Below are 20,104 nucleotides of genomic sequence, written 5' to 3'. Positions count from 1 at the left end.
CTGTAGTTGGGACTCTGGGCTGTTGCCAGGTTTGTGACTGTAGTTGGAACTTTGGGCTGATGCCAGGTGTGTGACTGGAATTGGGACTCTGGGCTGATGCCATATGTGTGACTGTAGCTGGGACTCTGGGCTGATGCCAGGCTGGTGAGTGCAGTTACAGACCCTCGCCACCAAGCAGCGGTGGCACTGTTTGACCAAGTCCCTAGGGGTTGGTCGCCGGCTCTGATTGACGGGTGACGTCATGTGGAGGCCACGCCCCTCCCCAGGGGACGCTCTCCGGCCGCTATCAGGTTTGGTTGTCAATCAGGTGGAGGCAACTTCCGGTGTCAGGTTCGGTTGGCTGGCAGGTCGTTAGGGTCTTTTTTTGCGAAGTGGTCACCCAGTCTAAGCTTCCTTTCCCCAATGTGGAGGAGACCACATTGTGAGCAGCAAATGCAGTAGACTAGATTGTGACAAGTGCAGGTAAAGTGCTGCTTCACCTGGAAAGTGTGTTTGGGCCCGTGAATACTGAGGAGGGAGGAGGTGAATGGGCAGCTGTTACACCTTCGGCGGTTGGAGGGGAAGATGCTGTGGGCCTGTTGGGGACAGAGGGGAGGGCAAATTGGGAATGCAGGAAGAATGGACCAGGTGTCTTGGAGGGAAAGGACCCTGCAAAAAAGTGGACAAGGGAGGCGAGGGGAATACGTGTCTGGAGATAGCGGAAATGGTGGTTGATGATTTTCTGGATATGGCTGCTGGTGGGATGATAGGTAAAGACAAGGGGACCTTATCACAGGAGGGAAGAGATGGGGTGGGGACGGATGTGCAGGAGATGGGTTGGACCCGGTTGAAGACTCTGTCAACAACGGTGCTGGGGAATCCTCGCTTGAGGAAGAAGGTGGATATTTCGGAGACTCCCTTGTCGAAGTTGGTCTCGTCGGAACATCTGCAATGGAGATGGAGGAACTGGGAGAATGGAGTGGAGTCTTTCCAGGAAACAGGGTACAAGCATATATGGTCCAGGTAGCTGTGGGAGTTGGTGGGTTTATAGTGGATGTTAGTGGCCAGTCTATCCCCAGAATTGAAAACAGAAATGTTGAGGAAGGGAAGGGAGGAGTCCGAGATAGACCAGGTGAAAGTGAGGTCATGGTGGAAATTGGAAACAAAACCAATGAACTTTTCCAGTTGAAAGAGAGAAGCAGCACCGATGATATCATCGCTATGCCAGAGAAAGAGTTGTGGGTGGGGGCCGGAATGGACACGAACAATGAATGTTTCACATACCTCACGAAGAGACAGACATAACTAGGGCCCGTGTGGGCACCCATGGCCACCCCTCTGATCTGAAGAAAACGAGAGGAGAAGTTGTTAAGGGTGAGAACAAGCTCTGCCAAGTAGAAAAGGGTGGTGGATGGGGATGGTTCAGGCCTCTTCTCCAGGAAGAAGATAAGAGCCCTGAGACCGGCCTGGTGGGGGATGGACATGTAAAGAGATTGGATGTCCATGGTAAAGAGGAGGCGGCTGGAGTCTGCAAACTGGAAATTCCGAAATTGGCTTAAAGCGTCAGAGGAATCATGGATGTACGTGGGCAGGGACTGGACGAGGCAAGAAAAGACTGAGTCAAGATAGGAAGAGATGAGTTCTGTGAGGCAGGAGCAGTTTAACCAATGGGTCTGCCCGGGCAGTCCTGTTTGTGCATTTTTGGAAGGAGGTAGAAACAAGCTGTACAGGGCTGGGGGACTATCAGCTTGGAGGCAGGTGGGGGGAGATCACCAGATGAAATGAGGTCAGTGACTGTAGTTGATACAATGCCCTGATATGCCATGGTGGGGTCATGGTCCAGAGGAAGACAGGAGGAAGTATCTGCGAGCTAGCGCTCAGCCTCTGCAATGTACAGGTCAGTACGCCAGACTACAATAGCCACCACCCTTATCGGCAGGTTTAGTAACAAAGTCACAGTTGGATCTAAGCACATGGAATGCAGTTAGTTCGGAGGTAGACAGGTTGGATTGGGTGAGGGAGGCAGAGAAATTGAGGCGACTAATGTCATGCCGACAGTTCTCAATGACAGATCGAGTGCAGGTAAAAGGCCAGAAGGAGGGGTCTGGGTGGAGGGGAAAGTGTTGGAGCTGTGCGAAGGGGTCTGTGGGATGGGGAGAGGATTCTTGTCCAAAGACATGGGCACAGAGGTGAAGACGGCAGAAGAGTTCATGCTCAAAATTCATTAAGGCGGGGTGCAGAGGCATAAAGCTGAGATCTTTGCTGAGTACAGAACATTCAGCATTGGAGAGTGGAAGGTTAGGAGAGATGGTGAATACCCAACAAGAGGTGGGGTTGTGGGAGGGGATGGAGTCAGAGGGAAGGGGATGGGAGGAAAGTTCCAGAGGGCCATGGGTATCCCTGAGTTGTTGCATGTTGTGACCTTGATGCCTGAAAGGAAAAGAAAATGTTCCCTGTTAGCACAGCAAATGAGCCGGAGGATGAAGTGGAATTGCAGAGTGGTGCAGCCCTGAGCCAGTGTGTTGCAGTGCTGTTGGAGAGAAAGTTCCCTGTAAAATGCATTGTCAGAATCTGGCTCCACCACACTCTCAGGCAGTGTATTGCAGCCTCTGACAATTCGCTGTGTGAATACATTGACAAATGTACAAATTTGAAGCAGGAATAGTTTGCTTTGACCTTACTCTGTTATTCAGTAATTTCATAGCTGATTTGATTTCTCCTCATTCCCACGTACCCCTGAAAAACTTGCACCCCTTTGCTTATCAAATATCTGTCTATCTCTGTCTTAAAAATATTGAAAGCCTCTGATTCCATCATCTTTTGGGAAAGTGAGTTCCAGAGACTTATGACCTTCTGAGAAAAAGTTACTTGTCCCTCGCTCTGTTTTAAATGAATGACCCCTTTTATTTTTTAAACCATGACCTCTAGTTCTGGATTCTCCCGCATGAGGAAACATATTTTCTGCATTCACCCTGTCAAGACCCCTCATGATCTTATAGATTTAAATAAAGTCACCCCTTACTAAACTCCAGTGGATACAGTCCTAGCCTGTATAACCTTACCTCAGAAAAGAACATGCCACTACAGGAAGTAATCAAATAGTGCTACTGTTGGGGAAAGGAATAAACAGGAAATTAGAGATACAAGCAATAAAGCTATAGCTCTAATTATGGGTGACTTTAATCTGTATGTAGATTGGACAAATCAAATCAGTAACAGTACTTTAGGAGGAATTCCTGCAGTCTGTATGGGATGGTTTTCTGTATTAATAAGTTGAGGAACCAACCAGAGAACAGGTCAACCCAGATTAAGTATTGTGTAATGAGACTGGAATAATTGGCAATCGAGCTGTATGAGGCCTCTTGTGGAAGAGTGATCATAATATGATAGAATTCTTCATTAAGATGGACAGTAACGTAGCTGATTCTGAGATTAGAGTCCTGAATCTGAATAAAGAAAACTATGATGTATGATGTATGAGCTGGCTAGGATAAATTTGGGAATGTTACTTAAAGGAATGATGGTGGATCAGCAATGGCAGATATTTAAAGAGCACATGGATGAAGTGCAACAATTGTTCATTCCTGTCTGGTACAAAAAGAAAAGGGAGGGGTAGCCCAACTGCGGTTACCAAGGGAAGTTAGTGATGGTATTGGATGCAAGGAAGGAAGGAATACAAATTGGCCAAAAACCAGCAGTGTACTTGGCAGTTGGTTGCAGTTTAGATTTCAGGAAAAGAGGAGAAAGAGATTTAATAAGATGGGGAAACTAGAGTAAGCTTGTGGGGAACATATAAACTGCTTGTAAAAGCTTCTCTAGGTATGTAAAGAGAACAATATTGGTGACAAATGTCGATCCTTTACAGTCAGAAACAAAGCAAGTTATAATGGGGAATAAAGTTACGATGGCAGACCAGTTAAATAATATTTCAGTTTTATCATCACAAAGGAGCACACAAATGTCCCAAAAATATTGTGGAGGTGCCCATGTTGGATTAGGGTGGGCAAGGTCAGAAGTCACACGACACCAGGTTATAGTCCAACAGGTTTATTGAAATCACAAGCTTTTGGAGCGCTGCTCCTTCGTCAAGTGAAGTCTGAAAAAAGCCTGACAAAAACAGAGCTAACACCTGAATTATACACCTGTACCCATAGGTCTCTTTGTTCGGCAACACTCCCCAGGGGCCTACCATTAACTGTATAAGTCCTACCCTGGGCAACACCTCACATTTATCTAAATTAAACTCCATTTGCCAATCCTCAGCCCATTGGCCCACCTGATCAAGGTCCTGTTGTACTCTGAGATGATCTTCTTTGCTGTACACTACACCACTTATTTTGGTGTCATCTGCAAACTTACGTTCAAACCACTTGTATAAATGACGAAAAGCAGTGGACCTAGCACCGATCCTTGTGGCACACTGCTGGTCATTGGTCTCCAGTCCGAAAAGTGATCCTCTACCATCACCCTCTGTTTCCTATCTTCAAGCCAATTTTGTATCCACTTGGCTAGCTCCCTCTGGATCAGTCAGTCATGCATAACTTTGTCAAACGCTTTGCTGAAATCCATGTAGACAACATCCAAAGCTCTGTCTTCATCAGTCATCTTTGATACCTCTTAAAATCACTGAATCAAGTTAATGAGACGCGATTTCCCATGCACACAGCCATAAATGACAAACTCTATTAGCTTTCCAAATTACACGTTATACATGTGTACTAACCTTTTGCAATTCATCCACTTGGAAACTCATCTCTCTGAATCATGAATAAAAGCAAAAAGCAAAATAAAAGCGGATGCTGTAAATGTGAAACAAGCACAGAGAATGCTGGAGAAGCTCAGCAGGTCTGGCAGCATCTGTGGGGAGAGAAACAGAGTTAATATTTATTTTGAGTCTGGTTTGACTCTTCATCTAAAGCCTAGAATCCTGTAGATACATTTTAATCAATCTGCTCAGATATGTTATAACGGACCTCTAAAGCAGCTAGGACTTGAATCCCAGCTGAGGATCCTGTATGCTTTGCTAATCTTTCTATCCACTATCAGTGACTTGGACACATATACAAGAGACTTCTCCTCCTGTAACCATTTTAGAATTGTATTCTTTGTTTTATATTGTCTCTCCTCATTCTATCAAAATGAAGTGAAAAGTTCTTGTGTAACTACCATATCTGAGTACAAGATGCATGGTTGCTTGATAAGGTTGACAAAAAGATTGCATGCACCATTATTTTGTTAGTTTACATGGTCAGGAGGTTTATGCCTGCTTTGTAGATGTGATGATTTCTAGATTCTGAACATGTTTAATGAGATGGACAAATCAATGGTGACCATTCCTGAGTAGTGGGGGTGGGATTTGGATATCTTGCCCACATTGGAGTTTCTTCTCACACTCAATTAAGTAGTTGACTCCATCAATCACCAATTGAACCAGCTCCACCTGAAGAAAGGAACAAGACATTCAAGATTAGACTTTTACATTAGCATAGGGGAGGGGGAATCAAACTTTTTATTTCTTTTTATTTTGTTTTATTATTTTTCTGGAAAAAAAAATCCCCTCTCTTTGCTTCTTTTCCTGTCCAATTGCCACACTTGATCCTTCCTTCACCTCCCTAAAGAAACCCATCCCCGAACTGATCTCATCCCCTTCTCCTATTGTAATTCCCTTGTATTCCCCCCTTCACTCCTCTAATGAATCCTGACCACTCCTGCAAACTCTCCCTTCGTCATCTCGTGTTCCCCAAGGAATCCCATAAGCGTCCTCTACTACACCCTTGTGCCTTCCTCGTAACACGACTGCTGTGTAATAAAACTGAGGTAACTTGCCTCAGATTTCCCCAGTCAGTCCAAATTTGAGATGTCAAACACACTGTCCACAGCTTTGGTGTCCTCTCCCCTGTTCCTCGTTTCTGCAAACGCAGGTTCTTCAGGATCTTTGAGAAGTGAGGATCCTGAATCAGAAATAAAAGTTAGATGACAGGTAGCTTCCATCGACCTGAAAACTGTCTGTTAAAATCCAAACATACGGGTTTCTCATGCTTTGGCTAAGTGATGAAAGGCAGGAGTTGGAATGGGTGATTTTATAATTGCTGATTTAGAGGAATTAGGAAAGGACAATGTGGTCTTTGTAGAATAGTTCATCCACTCCTGACATTATGATAGTGGAAAGTTCACTGTTGAAGCAGCTGAAGATGTCTGGGCCTAGGACACGGCCCTGAGGAATTCCTGCATGATGTCTTGGAGCTGAGATGACTGAACCCCAACAATCATCTTACTTTGTGCTAGGTATGACATCAATTGGAGGAAAGTTTGCCCCTTGATTCTTGTTGACTTCAGTTTTGCTGGGGGTCTTTGATGCCACACTCCATCAACTGCGGCCTTGATTTCAACGGCTGTCACTCCCCCCTCACCACTGGAGTTCAGCTCTTTTGTCCATGTTTGAACCAAGGCTGTAATGATGTCAGGAACTGTGTGGCCCTGGCGGAACCCAAACGGAGACTTGGTGTGAAGCAGGTGCTTCTTGATAACATGGATGATGACCTTTTCCATCAATGCTTTATATTTTATTCATTCATGCTATGAGGGTGTCATTGGTTGGGCCAGCATTTATTGCCCATCTCTAATTGCCCAGAGGGCAGTTCAGAGTCAGCTACGTTGTTGTGGGTCTGGACTCACATGTAAGCCAGACCAGGTAAGGATGGTTGTTTCTTTTCCTAAATGCCATTAGTAAACCAGATGAGTTTTTCTAACAATCAACAATGGTCATCATTAGACTCTTAATTCCACACTTTTGTTGAAGTCAAATTTCAACATCTGACATGGCAGAATGAACATTATTTAGGTCTCTAGATTAACAGTCCAGCTATAATACCACTAAGCAGTTGCTTCACCTGGGAATAAACCATTCGAGCAGTATTTGGCCAGTTGGATTTGTCCTTTTCTTAATATATAGGAGATAGTCTGCCTAATTTTTCACGTTGCAGGATTGATGTTAGTGTTGCAGCTGTATTAGAATAACGTGGCTAGGGGGCACAGTACATTTTGGAGCAAAAGTCTTCAGTACTAATATTGGAATATTGTCAGCACCCTTAGCCTTTGCAGTATTCAATGCATTCTGCCTTTCTTTGAGGTCGAGTGGAGTGAATCAAATTAGCCAAAGACTAACTTAAGATTTTTGCAGCTGTATCAGCCTTACCCTTTGCAGTGCTGTGTTGGGCTCCCCCATTGTTGACGATGGGAATATTTGTGGAAACTACTCCTCCAGTGATTTGTTTAATTGTCCACCACTATTTGCAACTGGATGTGGCAGGACTGCAGAGCTTAGATCTGACCTGATAGTTGTGGAATTGGTTAGTTTTGTTAATAGCTGCTTATGCTATTTGAAAGGAAAAGCAGAAGTCTTTGTCGCACTACCAGGTTGACACCTCCTTTTTGTATATGCCTGACAGTACTCCAGGCATTTACTTCTGCATTTTTAACGAAGCAAGGTTGACCCCTTACCTAGACAGTAATGGTAGAGTGAGGAATATGCTGAGCTATGAGGTTACAGATTGTGGCTGAGTACAGTTCTGCTTTTACAAATGGCTGACAGCCTCATAGATGCCTAGTCTTGAGTTGCTAGACCTCTTCTGTCCCAACTAATATGGTGGTGGTGCCACATGGCACGATTGAGGATATCCCGAAAGAGAAGACAGGACATGGTATCCACAAGCACGCCTATTGGTCACTCCTATAGTATACCCTATATACTGCATTACGTATACTATACTTATGACTATGGCCGTCACTCTACCCTACTAGTCTACATAATAGTCCACAACACCACTGCCTCTTCTAATTTTGAGAGGCTATTTTCCTCTGAATTTTCTGCTCATTACAGCAAGAGGCCTCGCTATCAGTAATTCCCAACTTAGACATAGTAAAACTCCCTCTCTTTTGTCCTCATCAAACACTCCCAGGACAAAAACACTCCCAGGACAGGTGTCAAACACAGGGTAAAGCTGTCTCTACTCTGCCTCAACAAACACTCCCAGGGCAGGGACAGAATGAGGTAGGATATGCAGTAAAGTTCCTTCTGCATTGTCCACTTCAATGAGCCCAGCCCTTAACCCCTGTAGAACCTCCTATAATTGTGGTCATTACTATTTTCTAAACCAGTCAACCTGTGGACTTTTCAAGTCACATTCTGTTTAATCCTGTTCCATTTTAAAACCGTCTGTTTTGTTTCTTGTGAGCAGGAATCGCTGATGGAATCTCTGCCCCCTAATTTGTCACTTAATTTCATAAGGAATTCATTTACGGATCTAAAGGAGAGAGGCCCACTCTATTCCCTTTCCTTTCACTGATATTCTCAGCATTTTAAGTGTTGTTTTAGAATGTTTTGCACTCTGGGATGGATTGATTGCAGAATCGTGTACAATGGAGAGTAAATGATGTCCATTAGAGTCCAGTACGCAACATAGTCAAGCCTAGTTGGAAAATAAGATTGTAATGGTACCTTGCTGAGCATGAGTAGTTCGATGCGTACCCCGGCTCGGAGTCCAGTGCCCAGGTTTGATGGGCATGTCAAGATGTAGCCAAGTCTCTCATTCCACATAAACTCCCAGCCTTTCTCAGCGATCAGTTTCTCAACCTGAAAAAAGAAACATTTTTGTCTCAAATCTCAGATTTGTGTTCCATTTTCCTAAAGCCGGCAAGGATGAACGTACAATACGACAACATGACATTTGATTCTGTGCTGCAGTTTATTCTCCACACCAGCCTCCCTCAGCCCTCTTTTACATAACCCCGTCAAGATAACATTCTCCATTCCTTTTTCATTTGTTTGTTCATGTAGTTTTCCCTAAATGTAATCTATATTATTTACTTCAGCCACTCCATGTGTTAGTGAATGCTGAACAATGAGGCATAGAAAAGCCAGGAAGAACTGGAAAACTCAACAATTTTGATCAAAAGTGACAAAGAAGGAGGATAAATTGAAATTTCAAGAGGAAGTGACTGAAACAAAGGGCAGCTTGTAAAAGTGAGCAGCAGGCAAGCTACTGAGTGGAGGAACGTTTCCTTCTGAAATAATTTTGATACTTAACCCTAATAAAATTGGAGGTACATTTGAAAGGGAAAGTTTACAGGGGTCTGTGAGGTCGGAATTCGAATGACGGATTTCAATATTAGCACTACTGGCATAACTTTCTCAAAGATCCATGGCATGCATGTTGGCTGAATGGCCTCCTCCTGTGCTACAAGATTGTGCAAGAATGGAGGGAGGATCCTAGTGGATTGTTTGCTCTTTGAATTGTTTGCTCTTCGAATTGTTTACCTCTTTTAGACCCCAGCAAAATTTCTCAAACACCCTCTTCATGTTGCCTCCTTTCTCCATGGAGATAATTCGAATATGGTCCTCCTCATTGATCCAGATTAAGAAATTCTTCTCATTATTGTACCTGTAGATAAGTGGGAACAGAAAGGTTTAAGTTTCTTTTAAATGTCACTGTTGTGTTCAGACCCAGAAACACTCACCTTGGCATGATCACTTTACTGCATCAACTTGTCTCTGCTGACGTACACTTTCAGATCTCCTGACGTTTTGAATTCAGATTTGCCAACTTCATATTTACCTTCCTTCCCAGCCGCAATCCTTTTTCCAGAATCTGAACTTACCAAATGCCCCGAGCATTGGGCCAATCCCTGGCCATCCCTGAGGATAAATAGAAAGGTGTTGCTGGTTTGTAAAACAAGAAGTGATCCTATAGAAAGACATAACAGCATGAGGTTAGATGCAGAGTAAAGTTTCCTCTACGCTGTGTAAAGACTGCATTTTTAAAAAAATTTTTCTGTACAGCATTGCATAAAAGTGAAAAGTAAAGTTGCTGTAGTCCCAAAGGACCATAATCCTGCTCTCTCATTAGGTAGAGACAACTGGTGGTGGTTTAACCTGAGGGTCATCACGCCTCAAGGAAGGGTGAGTTGGAGAAGAAGGGACCTTCATGGTAACCTCTGAAGGTGCGGAATTGGAGGTGCTTGGAGGCCACATCTTAATATTTCTCTGAGTTATTGATTATGGACTAAAATGGAAAGTAACTGCTTCTAAAGCCAATGACTAGGAATGAATTGATGCAGGGACAGCAAGTTTCCAGACTGGAAAAAGCAGGATATGTCCATATATCTCTAGTCAAGTAACTCAACCTTTAAGATGGTTAATTATTCTTTCCTATCATTTATAGTAAGCTGTTTCCTCTAACTATGAAATTAACAAATGAAGTGTAAATCCCCTGTGTCTTTGACAAATAACTGAAAATCTGGAAGGAAGGAATTAGGAGAACAGAAACTCTTCGGAAGAAAAAAGAACCACCTTATCGAAGCCTGTAGACTGGGAAAATTAAACTGTGATTGCAGTTTATTTTCCTCTGCCCATAACACCAGTGTTTTTTGTTTGTTTGTCTCAGTCTGTGCGTGTGGGCATAGGGGTTTAAAAAGAGGGTTAGAGTTTCAACTGATAGTTATATATTGATAGCTCGTAGTTTTGTTTACCTGTGGCTAGAACTTATTTATTTGTAATAAATGGTAGTTTATTAATAATGGTAGTTAAGTACCGGAACCTGATTCCATCAGGCAGATAATTTGGGACTTTTCATTCTTTAGTTAAATCATTAACTTTTGTGGTGACCCTGGAAGTAGTGGGGCTTGAGAATCAGTGCACTTTCCCAAGTGGGTCATAACAACTGTTTCTGTCAAATATTTCAAGGATGGTTGGAACAAAACTAGACACAGTAGAGCTGTCTCTGTACTGACCAACAGTGTTCTTAAATTTAAAACTGAGAGGAGAACCCTCTATCACAAAAGATGGTGCTCTCGGAATATTTTTATCAATTGGCATAGATGAGGGACAGTGTGATGCTATAGGGCCCTGGAAGCTTGGTAATTATTTCACAAAGTCTTACAATGTTGAAGCCTTGCAGGCACAGGAAACATTCAGCACAAATTTGAGTCCAGTTGGGAAATGCTAGTGTGGAAGCCATTATCACCGCACCAACCAATTCCCTGTAACCAAGATGAATTGTGGTTCAGTGTCTTACATCAATGAGCTGCTGCTGCTCTGTGTCTGTCATACTGCTCAGACTGTAGTATTTTCCAGCTAGATCTCCCTTTAATCCAGCTAATGCCTCAACAGTCACCCTCTCCACTTCTCTCCTCTCAGCCCGACTGCAGGCAGGTTGCAGGCTGAGTCCTCGAATACTTCGACCAGTTCTCACACGTGAGGAAAGAACATAGTTTTCATCAAACTGTCCATTCCTAATCTGTAAAAGAAACAAAGATAGGAAACTTCATAGTTTATGCTTGACTGAGCCAGTTTTTTGTAGCACTATCCCTCAGTGTTGAAATAAAAATAAGAAGTGCTGGAAAATGCAGGTTTGGCAGCATCTCTGAAGAGGGAAAAAGTGTTAACATTTGCCTCATGAGTTCAGAAGATGAGTTGTATCAGACTCAAAATGTTAACTGTTTTTCTTTTAGATGTCGCTAGACCTGTTGAGTTTCATCAACACTTTCTGATTTTATTTCAGATCTCCAGAATCTGCAGTATTTTCCTTTTATATCCTCAGTATTAGAGTCATGGAGTCATACAGCCCAGAAACAGACCCTTTGGCTCAACTTCTCCATGCCGACCAAGTTTCCTAAACTGAACTAGTCCCATTTGTCTGCATTTGGCCTAGATCCCTCTATAACTTTCCTATCCATGTACCTATTTAAATGTCCTTTAAATGTTGTAATTGTACTGACCTCTACCACTTCCTCTGGCAGCTCGTTCCATATACACACCATAATCTGTGTGAAAACTTTGCCCCTCAGGTCCCTTTTAAATCTTTCCCCTCTCACCTTAAAACTATGCCCTCTAGTTTAGACTCCCCTACTGTGGAGAAAAGGCCTTAGCTATTAACTTTATCTATACAACCTGTGATTTTATGAACCTCTATAAGGTTACCCCTCAGTCTCCCAAACACCAGGGCAAAAAGCCCCAGCCTATTCAGCTTCTCCTTGTAACTCAAACCCTCCAGTCTCGGTAACATCCTTGGAAATATTTTTTCCAGTTTAATAAAAGCCTTCCTATATTGTTGAGCCTGGAATCTTTACAAAGTCTTTTGGATCTGCCTCTGAGAGGTAGTTTTTTTAATTCCTTTTTGGGATGTGGGCATCACTGACAATTAATTTCTTTTGAAGTGAGTGGTTTGCTTTCCAGAGGGCAGGTAAGATTCATTCACATTGTAGTGGGTCCGGAATCACATGATGGATCGCCATCGCTAAAACTTACTTTCTATTCTGGATTCAGCAGCTGCCATTGATCCTATAACCCAGAGCATTAGCCTGGATTAAAGTACAGTGAGATTGCCATTACCCGCCTGTTTTCCCTTGGCTTTACTGAATAACTAAGTTAAAACAACAGAGTCAGCATCTCATGTATTATCTCTACATTCTTATTTCCACTGTTCATCCATTTAATTCCTTTGTACAGTCCATGTATAGCCTTCAGTAAAAGACCATAAGTAGTAGCAGAAGTTGGTCTTTCACCCTATCGCACCTGCTCTGCCATTCAATGAGGTCATGGCTGATCTGATAATCCTCAGCTTCACTGTCCTGCATTTTTTTCGTAACCCTTTATTCGCTTATGACAAAATTCTGTCTATCTCAGCTTTGCTTATTCTTAACCACCCAGCCTCAACAGCGCTCTGTGGCAAAGAATACCTACTCTCTGAGAGAAGAAATTCCTTCTTATCTCTGTCTTAAGTGGGTGACCCCTTACTCTGAAATTATGCCCTCTGGTCCTAGACTGTTCCACAAAGAGAAACAAATTCTCTGCATCTATCCTATCAAGCCCCTTAAGAATCTTGTACGTTTCAGTGAGGTCATCTCTCAATCTTTTAAGTTCCAATGAGTGCAGGCCCAACCTACTCAACCTCTTCTCATAAGATCCATCCATACCTGGGATCAACCTAGTGAAATTTTTCTAGACTAGCTCCATTGCCAGTTAATCTTGCCTTAGATAGAGGATCAAAACTGTTGACAATATCCTGAGGTGGGGGCAGGAACAGAGGCTTGTATAGTTTTAGCTAGACTTCCCTATTTTTATGCTCCATTTCCTTCAAAATAAAGGCCAAAATTCTGTTGCATTCCTTATTATCTCCAGAATTTGGATGATAGCCTTTTCTGATTCATGCACAAAGAACCCAAATCCTTTGGTTATGCAGCTTTCTGCAGTCTTTGTCGATTTAAATAATATTCAGCACTTCTTTTCTTCCTACCATTGAGGAAAAATGACTAAGCAGGCAAGCTGTTTCAAGCTGCAACTATCAGTGGCTGTTTCCATATTATTTTGGGGTGTAAGTCCATAGCTCCCTGAAAGTGGCAACACAAGTGGATTAGGTGGTAAGAAGGCATGTGGCATATTTGCTTTCGTTGATTGGCCATTGAGTATAAAAGTTGGCAAGTCATGTTGCAGCTGTATAAAACTTTAGTTGGCCATATTTGGAGTATTGTGTATAGTGCTGGTTGCTGTACTATGCGAAGGATGTGAAGGCTTTAGAGAGGGTGCAAAAGGGGTTTACCAGATGTTGCCTGGATTGGAGTGTATTAGCTACAAAGAGAGATTGGACAAACTTGGATTGTTTGTGCTAGAGAATCAAAGACTGAGGGCCAACTTGATAAAAGTATATAAAATTGAGAGGTGTGGATAGGGTGGATAGTCAGAGTCTTTTTCCCAGCTTAGAAATGTCAAATACTAGGGAGCATAATTTTAAGGTGAGGGTGGAAATTTTAAAGAAGATGTGCAAGGCAAGATATTTTACACAGAGGTGCCTGGAACGCACTGCCAGGAGAGGTGGTAGAAGCAGATACGATAGCATTGTTTAGAGGTGTTTAGACAGACACATGAACAGGCAGGGAATAGAAGGGTATGGATCATGTGCAGGCAGATGGGATTAGTTTAGAGTAGCATCATGGTGAGCCAAAGAGCTTGTTTCTTTGCTGCGCTGGTCTGTCATCTGAGCTCTGTTTTCCACAAATGTTCACATCCCAGAAACTGAATAATAATATAACAGTTTGTCTCCTACTCACTTTGCTTGCATCAGATCCTTGGAATGTTCATGGTTTTTGGATTGTATCCATTGTGCTTTTCTTTAATCACAGAGTCAAAATATATCAGCAAAAATCTGCATGGTTGGAGGTGAAATTGTTAGGAAATGTTTCCTGGAAGTAAGATCAAGCAGCACCAAAGAACTCACATGTTAAATGAACTAAGATACAGTCATGCAGAGGCTGTGATGAACACAGTTCAACTGATTAAGAACATTTTCAGAGTGGGTACAATCTAAAGTCATCTTTACAGCTGCAGACAATTTGTTGATTGTACAAAAGAAAATTGCTGAACAGGGTCATTAGACTTCAGTTTACATGCTTATTGAGGTAAGGTAACTGAGTGATGAGGAATGGGAAATTGTGGTAACTGTGATTCCAAGGTAGATAAAACATTGGTCATATACAAAGTAAAATTTCCCTACTCTATCCTCATCACACACATCCAGGATAGCTACAGCATGAGATTAGATTCAGAGTAAAGCTCCCTCTAAACTATCCCCAAGAAACACTTGCAGGACAGGTACAGCATGGAATCATAATGATATAAAATCTCCTCTACGCTGTTTCCATTAAACACTCGGAGGGCTGATACAGCATGTGGTGAGGTACAGAGTAAAGCTCTCTCCACATGGTCCCCACTAAACACTCCCAGGACAGGTACAGCACCAGTACAGAGAGCAACTCTTCACCCTTGTCCTGCTGAATGTTGCACCGCTCCAGTCTCAGATGACCATCCCACTACACTCATCTGTGAGGTTTCTTGATTGAGAACACCAAGCTAAAATTAAACATGGGGCAGTTGATGCTGTGCACAGGTTTGGAGGCTGGACTCTGTGCCATTTGAAACTGGACGGTTATAAAATCCTAGGAAGTTATAGAATAAAGGTGAGCCTTCAGCTTATCAAATCTGTGCAGTGTTTTTATCTACAAGGTCCACCTGATCCAGTCTTACCTCCTGCTCTCTCTCTCTTATTATAATATTCTATTACTCTATAACATTATTCTTATTATTACATTACTCTCATAATATTATGATGTTTATAGCAATTATTTATTCCCTTTCACAGCTAGAGCCTCCTGTAACATGTGACCCTTCACCCCTTCGTTGGTACTGTATTATATTTTCTAAAGAAATGTGATGCACACTGATTATGAGCTAATTTGCTGTGATCACCCAGTGACTCATAGAAGAAAAGAAATGCCTTGTGTTCTGGCTAGTGGAGAGTGAGAGAAGTTTGATGATCTATTCTTCAACTTTGGATATTTGTATATTCCCTCAGAAGCCCAGTTGGAGGTCATAGTTCAGGGAAGTGCTATTTTCAGGAAGAGTGCAAATAACAACAGGGTAAGTGAAGCAGTCATGGTTGGCGAACACAAGTCTGGGTTTACTCAAAGTATGTTTCCCCAAATTAGACCATAATTGAAATAAATTTTGTTGTGCACTATGTGAGTATTTTCTATGATTTTCTGTGGCCATATTCACTGCACAATTATACTTACTGCATAGGATTCTTCATCTCCTGCTATTATTCCTGTGGACTCAACGAAAGTCTCTCCAGGATTGTCTACTCCTGTCTGGATGCACTGATCCAGTGTCCAGCCACTGGACGTAGACTTATTCTGAAGTTTGGCATACAAACCAGGGATCAGGTAAGTTGCCATGGAGCTATGGTGGTTTTGGAGATCAGGATCTTCTGCACTGAGAGCATAATGTAGAATGAATATACACCCGCAACAATATTTGTATTTCTATAGCACCTTTAATGTGATAAAACAGGGCAATTCATGGGAATGTAATCAGTACAAGATGTGACAATGAGTCAAAGGTGACGTTAGGATGAGTAACAAATACCTTGGTCAAAGGGACAACAAGGTGCAGGGCTGGGTGAACACAGCAGGCCAAGCAGCATCATAGGAGCAGAAAGGCTGACGTTTCGGGCCTAGACCCTTCATCAGAAAAGGGGGAGGGGAAGGGGGTTCTGAAATAAATAGGGAGAGAGTGGGAGGCGGATAGAAGATGGATAGAGGAGAGGATAGGTGGAGAGGAGACAGACAGGTCAAAGAGGCGGGGATGGAGCCAGTAAAGGTGAGTGTAGGTGGGGACGTAGGTAGGGGATAGGTCAGTCCAGGGAGGACGGACAGGTCAAGGGGGCGGGATGAGGTTGGTCGGTAGGAGATGGAGGTGGGGCTTGAGGTGGGAGGAGGGGATAGGTGGGAGGAAGAACAGGTTAGGGAGGCGGGGACGAGCTGGACTGGTTTTGGGATGCGGTAGGGGGAGGGGAGATTTTGAAGCTTGTGAAATCCACATTGTTACCATTGGGCTGCAGGGTTCCCAAGCGGAATATGAGTTGCTGTTCCTGCAACCTTCAGGTGGTATCGTTGTGGCACTGCAGGAGGCCCAGGATGGACATGTCGTCTGAGGAATGGGAGGGGGAGTTGAAATGGTTCGCGACTGGGAGGTGCAGTTGTTTATTGCGAACCGAGCGTAGGTGTTCTGCAAAGCGGTCCCTGAGCCTCCGCTTGGTTTCCCCGATGTAGAGGAAGCCACATCGGGTACAGCGGATGCAGTATACCACATTGGCAGATGTGCAGGTGAACATCTGCTTGATGTGGAAAGTCTTCTTGGGGCCTGGGATGGGGGTGAGGGAGGAGGTATGGGGGCAGGTGTAGCACTTCCTGCGGTTGCAGGGAAAAGTGCCGGGTGTGGTGGCGCTGGAGGGGAGTGTGGAGTGGACAAGGGAGTCACGGAGAGAGTGGTCCCTCCGGAAAGCAGATAAGGGTGGGGAGGGAAAGATGTCTTTGGTGGTGGGGTCAGATTGCAGATGGCGGAAGTGTTGGAGGATGATGCGTTGGATCCGGAGGTTGGTGGGGTGGTACGTGAGGACAAGGGGGATTCTTTTTTGGTTCTTATTGCGTGGACGGGGTGTGAGGGATGAGTTGCAGGAGATGTGGGAAACACGGTTGAGGGCGTTCTCGACCACTGAGGGGGGGAAGTTACGGTCCTTGAAAAACGAGGACAACTGAGATGTATGGGAGTGGAATGCCTCATCCTGGGAGCAGATGCGGCGGAGGTGAAGGAATTGGGAATAGGGGATAGCATTTTTGCAGGAAGGTGGGTGGGAGGAGGAGTATTCTAGGTAGCTGTGGGAGTCGGTGGGCTTGAAATGAATATCAGTTTCCAGGTGGTTGCCCGATATGGAGACAGAGAAGTCCAGGAAGGGGAGAGAGGTATTAGAGATGGTCCAGGTAAACTTAAGGTTGGGGTGGAATGTGTTGGTGAAGTGGATGAACTGTTCGAGCACCTCGTGGGAGCACGAGGCAGCGCCAATACAGTCATCAATGTAACGGAGGAAGAGGTGGGGTTCAGGGCCGGTGTAGGGACGGAAGAGGGATTGTTCCACGTAACCTACAAAGAGGCAGGCGTAGCTTGGGCCCATGCGGGTACCCATGGCCACTCTCCTTGTCTGTAGGAAGTGGGAGGAATTGAAAGCAAAGTTGTTGAGGGTGAGGACGAGTTCAGCTAAGCGGATGAGGGTGTCAGTGGAGGGGGACTGGTCGGGCCTGCGGGACAGGAAGAAGCAGAGGGCCTTTAGGTCATCAGCATGGGGAATGCAGGTGTAGAGGGATTGGATGTCCATGGTAAAGATGAGGTGTTGGGGACCGGGGAATTGGAAGTTCTGGAGGAGGTGGAGGGCGTGGGTTGTGTCACGGACATAGGTAGGGAGTTCCTGGACCAAGGGGGAGAAAATGGAGTCCAGATAGTTGGAGATCAGTTTGGTGGGGCAGGAGCAGGCGGAGACAATGGGTCGACCAGGGCATTCAGGTTTGTGGATTTTGGGAAGGAGATAAAGCGGGCGGTGCGGGGTTGGGGAACGATGAGGTTGGAGTCCATGGGTGGGAGGTCACCTGAGGTGATGAGGTTGTGGATGGTTTGGGAGATGATGGTTTGGTGCTCAGGGGTGGGGTCATGATCAAGGGGGCGGTAGGAGGAGGTGTCGGAGAGTTGGCGTCTGGCCTCAGTGATGTAGAGGTCAGTGCGCCATACTACAACTGCGCCTCCCTTGTCCGCGGGTTTTATGGGATTGGAGATTGGGATTGGAGCGGAGGGAGCGGAGGGCAGCACGTTCTGCGGGGTAGAGGTTGGAGTGGGTGAGGGGGTGGAGATGTTGAGGCGATTGATGTCTCGACGGCAGTTGGAGATGAAGAGGTCGAGGGAGGGTAGGAGGCCTTGGAGTGGTGTCCAGGAGGAGGGGGTGTGTTGGAAGCGGGAGAAGGGGTCAGTAGAGGGAGGGTTAGGTTCACGGTTGAAGACGTAAGCGAGGAGGCGGAGGCGGCGGAAAAACTGCTCTATGTCCAAGTGTGAGCGGTATTCGTTGATCTGTGGGTGGAGGGGGACAAACCTCTACATCGCTGAGGCCAGACGTCAACTCTCCGACACCTCCTCCTACCACCCCCTTGATCATGACCCCACCCCTGAGCACCAAACCATCATCTTCCAAACCATCCACAACCTCATCACCTCAGGTGACCTCCCACCCACGGACTCCAACCTCATCGTTCCCCAACCCCGCACTGCCTGCTTCTATCTCCTTCCCAAAATCCACAAACCTGAATGCCCTGGTCGACCCATTGTCTCCGCCTGCTCCTGCCCCACCAAACTGATCTCCAACTATCTGGACTCCATTTTCTCCCCCTTGGTCCAGGAACTCCCTACCTATGTCCATGACACCACGCACGCCCTCCACCTCCTCCAGAACTTCCAATTCCCCGGTCCCCAACACCTCATCTTTACCATGGACGTCCAGTCCCTCTACACCTGCATTCCCCATGCTGATGACCTAAAGGCCCTCTGCTTCTTCCTGTCCCGCAGGCCCGACCAGTCCCCCTCCACTGACACCCTCATCCGCTTAGCCGAACTCGTCCTCACACTCAACAACTTCTCTTTCAATTCCTCCCACTTCCTACAGACAAAGGGGGTAGCCATGGGTACCCGCATGGGCCCAAGCTACGCCTGCCTCTTTGTAGGTTACGTGGAACAATCCCTCTTCCGTACCTACACCGGCCCTAAACCCCACCTCTTCCTCCGTTACATTGATGACTGTATCGGCGCCGCCTCGTGCTCCCACGAGGAGCTCGAACAGTTCATACACTTCACTAACACCTTCCACCCCAACCTTAAGTTTACCTGGACCATCTCTAACACCTCTCTCCCCTTCCTGGACCTCTCTGTCTCCATATCGGGCAACCAGCTAGAAACCGATATTCATTTCAAGCCCACCGACTCCCACAGCTACCTAGAATACTCCTCCTCCCACCCACCTTCCTGCAAAAATGCTATCCCCTATTCCCAATTCCTTTGCCTCCGCCGCATCTGCTCCCAGGATGAGGCATTCCACTCCCGTACATCTCAGTTGTCCTCGTTTTTCCATATCGGGCAACCACCTAGAAACCGATATTCATTTCAAGCCCACCGACTCCCACAGCTACCTAGAATACTCCTCCTCCCACCCACCTTCCTGCAAAAATGCTATCCCCTATTCCCAATTCCTTCGCCTCCGCCGCATCTGCTCCCAGGATGAGGCATTCCACTCCCGTACATCTCAGTTGTCCTCGTTTTTCAAGGACCGTAACTTCCCCTCCTCGGTGGTCGAGAACGCCCTCAACCGTGTCTCCCACATCTCCCGCACCTCATCCCTCACACCCCGTCCACGCAATAAAAACCAAAAAAGAATCCCCCTCGTCCTCACGTACCACCCCACCAACCTCCGGATCCAACGCATCATCCTCCGACACTTCCGCCATCTGCAATCCGACCCCACCACCAAAGACATCTTTCCCTCCCCACCCTTATCTGCTTTCCGGAGGGACAACTCTCTCCGTGACTCCCTTGTCCGCTCCACACTCCCCTCCAGCTCCACCACACCCGGCACTTTTCCCTGCAACCGCAGGAAGTGCTACACCTGCCCCCATACCTCCTCCCTCACCCCCATCCCAGGCCCCA

At 45.4% G+C, this 20,104-nt stretch overlaps 1 pseudogene; it reads right to left on the bottom strand.

Moving 5' to 3' along the window:
• Positions 1-5,299: 5,299 nt before the first annotated feature.
• Positions 5,300-20,104, bottom strand: part of LOC109919236 — a 31,107-nt pseudogene continuing 16,302 nt past the window's right edge.

Source organism: Rhincodon typus, chromosome 36 (genome assembly GCF_021869965.1).
Source record: "Rhincodon typus isolate 14 chromosome 36, sRhiTyp1.1, whole genome shotgun sequence".
Classification (NCBI taxonomy): Eukaryota; Metazoa; Chordata; class Chondrichthyes; order Orectolobiformes; family Rhincodontidae; genus Rhincodon; species Rhincodon typus.
The sequence above is the reverse complement of the archived record's forward strand: the minus strand, read 5'-3'. Positions and strand labels throughout refer to the sequence as shown.